The sequence below is a fragment of the Thalassophryne amazonica genome, chromosome 8 (assembly GCF_902500255.1).
Source record: "Thalassophryne amazonica chromosome 8, fThaAma1.1, whole genome shotgun sequence".
Taxonomy (NCBI): domain Eukaryota; kingdom Metazoa; phylum Chordata; class Actinopteri; order Batrachoidiformes; family Batrachoididae; genus Thalassophryne; species Thalassophryne amazonica.
This window is the reverse complement of record NC_047110.1, coordinates 101099378-101104970: the sequence shown is the minus strand read 5'-3', so window position 1 is coordinate 101104970 and position 5593 is coordinate 101099378.

Here is a 5593-nt window from a genome sequence, read left to right as displayed (position 1 = left end):
ACATCCACATAGTTGCTGAGAATGACAGCCTCAACACTGCATTCAATTTCTATTATTAGACTCAGTTGGCTTCGCTCAAAATGTAAATGAGCCCACCCACCACCTTAGCCACACTTTAGATCTTGTTCTGACAAATTGAAGACTTAACAGTATTCCCTGAAAACCCCTTTTTGTCTGATCATTTCTTAATAACATTTACTTTAATGGACTACCCAGCAGTGGGGAATAAGTTTCATTACAGTAGAAGTCTTTCTGAAAGCGCTGTAACTAGGTTTAAGGATATGATTCCTTCTTTGTTCTTCAATGCCATATACCAACACAGTGCAGAGTAGCTACCTAAACTCTGTGAGTGAGATATACTCAACAAAAATATAAACGCAACACTTTTGGTTTTGCTCCCATTTTGTATGAGATGAACTCAAAGATCTAAAACTTTTTCCACATACACAATATCACCATTTCCCTCAAATATTGTTCACAAACCAGTCTAAATCTGTGATAGTGAGCACTTCTCCTTTGCTGAGATAATCCATCCCACCTCACAGGTGTGCCATATCAAGATGCTGATTAGACACCATGATTAGTGCACAGGTGTGCCTTAGACTGTCCACAATAAAAGGCCACTCTGAAAGGTGCAGTTTTTGTTTTATTGGGGGGATACCAGTCAGTATCTGATGTGACCACCATTTGCCTCATGCAGTGCAACACATCTCCTTCGCATAGAGTTGATCAGGTTGTCAATTGTGGCCTGTGGAATGTTGGTCCACTCCTCTTCAATGGCTGTGCGAAGTTGCGACGACGAACTGTAGTCAGGTCGAGACCCCGATGAGCATGACGAGCATGCAGATGAGCTTCCCTGAGACGGTTTCTGACAGTTTGTGCAGAAATTCTTTGGTTATGCAAACCGATTGTTTCAGCAGCTGTCTGAATGGCTGGTCTCAGACAATCTTGGAGGTGAACATGCTGGATGTGGAGGTCCTGGGCTGGTGTGGTTACACGTGGTCTGCGGTTGTGAAGCTGGTTGGACGTACTGCCAAATTCTCTGAAACGCCTTTGGAGACGGCTTATGGTAGAGAAATGAACATTCAATACACGAGCAACAGCTCTGGTTGACATTCCTGCTGTCAGCATGCCAACTGCACGCCCCCTCAAATCTTGCAACATCTGTGGCATTGTGCTGTGTGATAAAACTGCACCTTTCAGAGTGGCCTTTTATTGTGGGCAGTCTAAGGCACACCTGTGCACTAATCATGGTGTCTAATCAGCATCTTGATATGGCACACCTGTGAGGTGGGATGGATTATCTCAGCAAAGGAGAAGTCCTCACTATCACAGATTTAGGCTGGTTTGTGAAAAATATTTGAGGGAAATGGTGATATTGTGTATGTGGAAAAAGTTTTAGATCTTTGAGTTAATCTCATACGAAATGGGAGCAAAACCAAAAGTGTTGCGTTTATATTTTTGTTGAGTCGTCAGTAGCTTTACATCCTCATTGAGCACAACTTTGGATGCTGTAGCTGTAGAGAGCATATTTCACCCATATTGGCTTCTCTTCATTGGCTCCCTGTTAATTCCAGAATAGAATTTAAAATTCTTCTTCTAAATAAGGTTTTGAATAATCAGGTCCCATCTTATCTTAGGGACCTCATAGTACCATATCACCCCAATAGAGCGCTTCGCTCTCAGACTGCAGGCTTACTTGTAGTTCCTAGGGTTTGTAAGAGTAGAATGGGAGGCAGAGCCTTCAACTTTCAGGCTCCTCTCCTGTGGAACCAGCTCCCAATTTGGATCAGGGAGACAGACACCCTCTCTACTTTTAAGATTAAGCTTAAAACTTTCCTTTTAGAAAGAACTTATAGTTAGGGCTGGATCAGGTGACCCTGAACCATCCCTTAGTTATGCTGCTATAGACTTAGACTGTTGGGGGGTTTCCCATGATCAATCAATCAATCAATTTTTTATATAGCGCCAAATCACAACAAACAGTTGCCCCAAGGCGCTTTATATTGTAGGCAAGGCCATACAATAATTATGTAAAACCCCAACGGTCAAAACGACCCCCTGTGAGCAAGCACTTGGCTACAGTGGGAAGGAAAAACTCCCTTTTAACAGGAAGAAACCTCCAGCAGAACCAGGCTCAGGGAGGGGCAGTCTTCTGCTGGGACTGGTTGGGGCTGAGGGAGAGAACCAGGAAAAAGACATGCTGTGGAGGGGAGCAGAGATCGATCACTAATGATTAAATGCAGAGTGGTGCATACAGAGCAAAAGAGAAAGAAACAGTGCATCATGGGAACCCCCCAGCAGTCTACGTCTATAGCAGCATAACTAAGGGATGGTTCAGGGTCACCTGATCCAGCCCTAACTATAAGCTTTAGCAAAAAGGAAAGTTTTAAGCCTAATCTTAAAAGTAGAGAGGGTGTCTGTCTCCCTGATCTGAATTGGGAGCTGGTTCCACAGGAGAGGAGCCTGAAAGCTGAAGGCTCTGCCTCCCATTCTACTCTTACAAACCCTAGGAACTACAAGTAAGCCTGCAGTCTGAGAGCAAAGCGCTCTATTGGGGTGATATGGTACTACGAGGTCCCTAAGATAAGATGGGACCTGATTATTCAAAACCTTATAAGTAAGAAGAAGAATTTTAAATTCTATTCTAGAATTAACAGGAAGCCAATGAAGAGAGGCCAATATGGGTGAGATATGCTCTCTCCTTCTAGTCCCCGTCAGTACTCTAGCTGCAGCATTTTGAATTAACTGAAGGCTTTTTAGGGACCTTTTAGGACAACCTGATAATAATGAATTACAATAGTCCAGCCTAGAGGAAATAAATGCATGAATTAGTTTTTCAGCATCACTCTGAGACAAGACCTTTCTGATTTTAGAGATATTGCGTAAATGCAAAAAAGCAGTCCTACATATTTGTTTAATATGCGCTTTGAATGACATATCCTGATCAAAAATGACTCCAAGATTTCTCACAGTATTACTAGAGGTCAGGGTAATGCCATCCAGAGTAAGGATCTGGTTAGACACCATGTTTCTAAGATTAGGTGGGGCCAAGTACAATAACTTCAGTTTTATCTGAGTTTAAAAGCAGGAAATTAGAGGTCATCCATGTCTTTGTCTGTAAGACAATCCTGCAGTTTAGCTAATTGGTGTGTGTCCTCTGGCTTCATGGATAGATAAAGCTGGGTATCATCTGCGTAACAATGAAAATTTAAGCAATACCGTCTAATAATACTGCCTAAGGGAAGCATGTATAAAGTGAATAAAATTGGTCCTAGCACAGAACCTTGTGGAACTCCATAATTAACTTTAGTCTGTGAAGAAGATTCCCCATTGACATGAACAAATTGTAATCTATTAGACAAATATGATTCAAACCACCGCAGCGCAGTGCCTTTAATACCTATGGCATGCTCTAATCTGCACCCAGTGTTTCTTTTTATTCACCTCTTTTTGCTCTGTATGCACCACTCTGCTTTTAATCATTGGTGATTGATCTCTGCTCTCTTCCACAGCACGTCTTTTTTCTGATTCTCTCCCCTCAGCCCCAACCAGCCCCAGCAGAAGACTGCCCCTCCCTGAGCCTGGTTCTGCTGGAGGTTTCTTCCTGTTAAAAGGGAGTTTTCCTTCCCACTGTCGCCAAGTGCTTGCTCATAGGGGGTTGTTTTGATCGTTGGGGTTTTTCTGTAATTATTGTATGGCTTTTGCCTTACAATATAAAGCGCCTTGGGGAGACTGTTGTGATTTGGCGCTATATAAATAAAATTGATTTGATTTGAAGTGATTTTCTTCCTGTTTATTATCCAATAAGGTCTGGTATTTCTGGTGGAACACAGGCCATCATCATCATCAAAAAAATTATATAAAATATTACCATTTCAATTACTGTGTTAACAGAGGCAGCTGATGGCTGCAGGATGATCCATCAGCAACATTTCATATCAGCCCCTTATTTACTTAATGCAGGGACCATAGGATGGCTTGCGGCGGAAGAAACGACAGAAAATGAGTAACCATTACCCAAAACCTGAAATGGAATACTCCCTGTTCTGTTATGGACATGGATCAAAAGATTTAAAAGTCAGTTATGTATTTCTGAGAACCTGGCGTTGCTTTTGACATTTGCTGCTGACATCATAATACAGACTCATCTCAAAAAAATTGAATATTGTGAAAAACTCCATTTTGGAAAGTGTTTCAGAAAGTTAAGATATTATATGTTCCAGACTCAGTGCATATGAACTAAAATGAGTGTCACTTCATGTAGGTTTGTGCCCTTGTCCACTGTGGTAGACATGCCTATGAGACATTCGACAGCCATTACACTTTTTCATTTGGTGAGATACAAGATGTTAGCATGTATTGTTTGAGTTACAAATCTGAAGGGGATGGACTCATTTATCTAGTCTAGTCTGATATTAGTCTTTTCACTCACTGCATTTTGCAGGGTACATGGTTAGGTGTTTTCAAACTTGCCGATCTGCTTTCTGATCTCTTCTCCACCCTCAGTTTGTCATATCACGTGCCTGGTCATCACATTGTTGACGGGCTTTTCGAACACGTTCACCAAGCATTATATTTCTCAAACTACAATGCCAGGCTACCATGTGCTGTGGAGTGATAAGAGGGTGCAGGTATTAGTTCAAAATAGTCACCCCAGCAGCTGATTTCACTGATTGCCTTCTCGGTACTAAACAGTGAAAATCATCTAATGAGGTGATTAGTTGCATCAAATGCGACCTGTTGGTTCCCTGTGGCAAATGTGGTTACGTACTGCAAAACATAAATATTTTCAAGATGTAGCACACTACATTGGCATCACTCACCTGTGAATATCCTTGGTTTTAAAACTACAGAATGAATGTACAGTATTCTTGGCAGAAGATGTCGACATAGTTATACTTATGACATTTCATCACCACGGCTTAATCTGAGCATCTATATAGATGCTGAGAAATTGCACTTTTTCTCAACAGTCTGAAGCCATGGCATCTTTTTACTGCCTTTGTGGGTAGGGTTAGGGATACATTTTGTGATGGCTTGACATTTTCACTTGCATTCCTTCCAAAATGGAGCACATAATTCTCCAGAAATCTCTGTACAGATGTAGAGCAGTACTTTCCATATCCACAGTGGGATGAAATGTGAAATTTCCATCATGTGAATGCCTTGGGATGACACAGAGTGAGTCTCCTTTTTCCTTGAATTTTATTCATTCTTTAATAATGGACAGCCATTGCCAACTCCTCTTCACCAACAGCAATCTTTTCTCTTGTCATTCACAGATCTCTGCAGCAGTGTTGTTCCCAGAAATAAGGCAGCTAGCTGTGATTTTATGCATATCATATCAACTAGTAACATTACAAGAGCTACTGGACTAGACTGAGAATAGTCTCATATATGTGTTTCTCAGCCAGTTTATACTGTACATCCTTTTGCATTTGAGTAGGAGCCCAGAACACATCCCTGACAAACACCAGAATCCATCAGATTCTCGTCTCCACTCCACACACCACTTGCAGTGTCTCTGCACAGGTTGTCCAGTAACTTACTGGGAGTCCTGCAAATCCTTCAGATGTCCCACAGAGCAAAG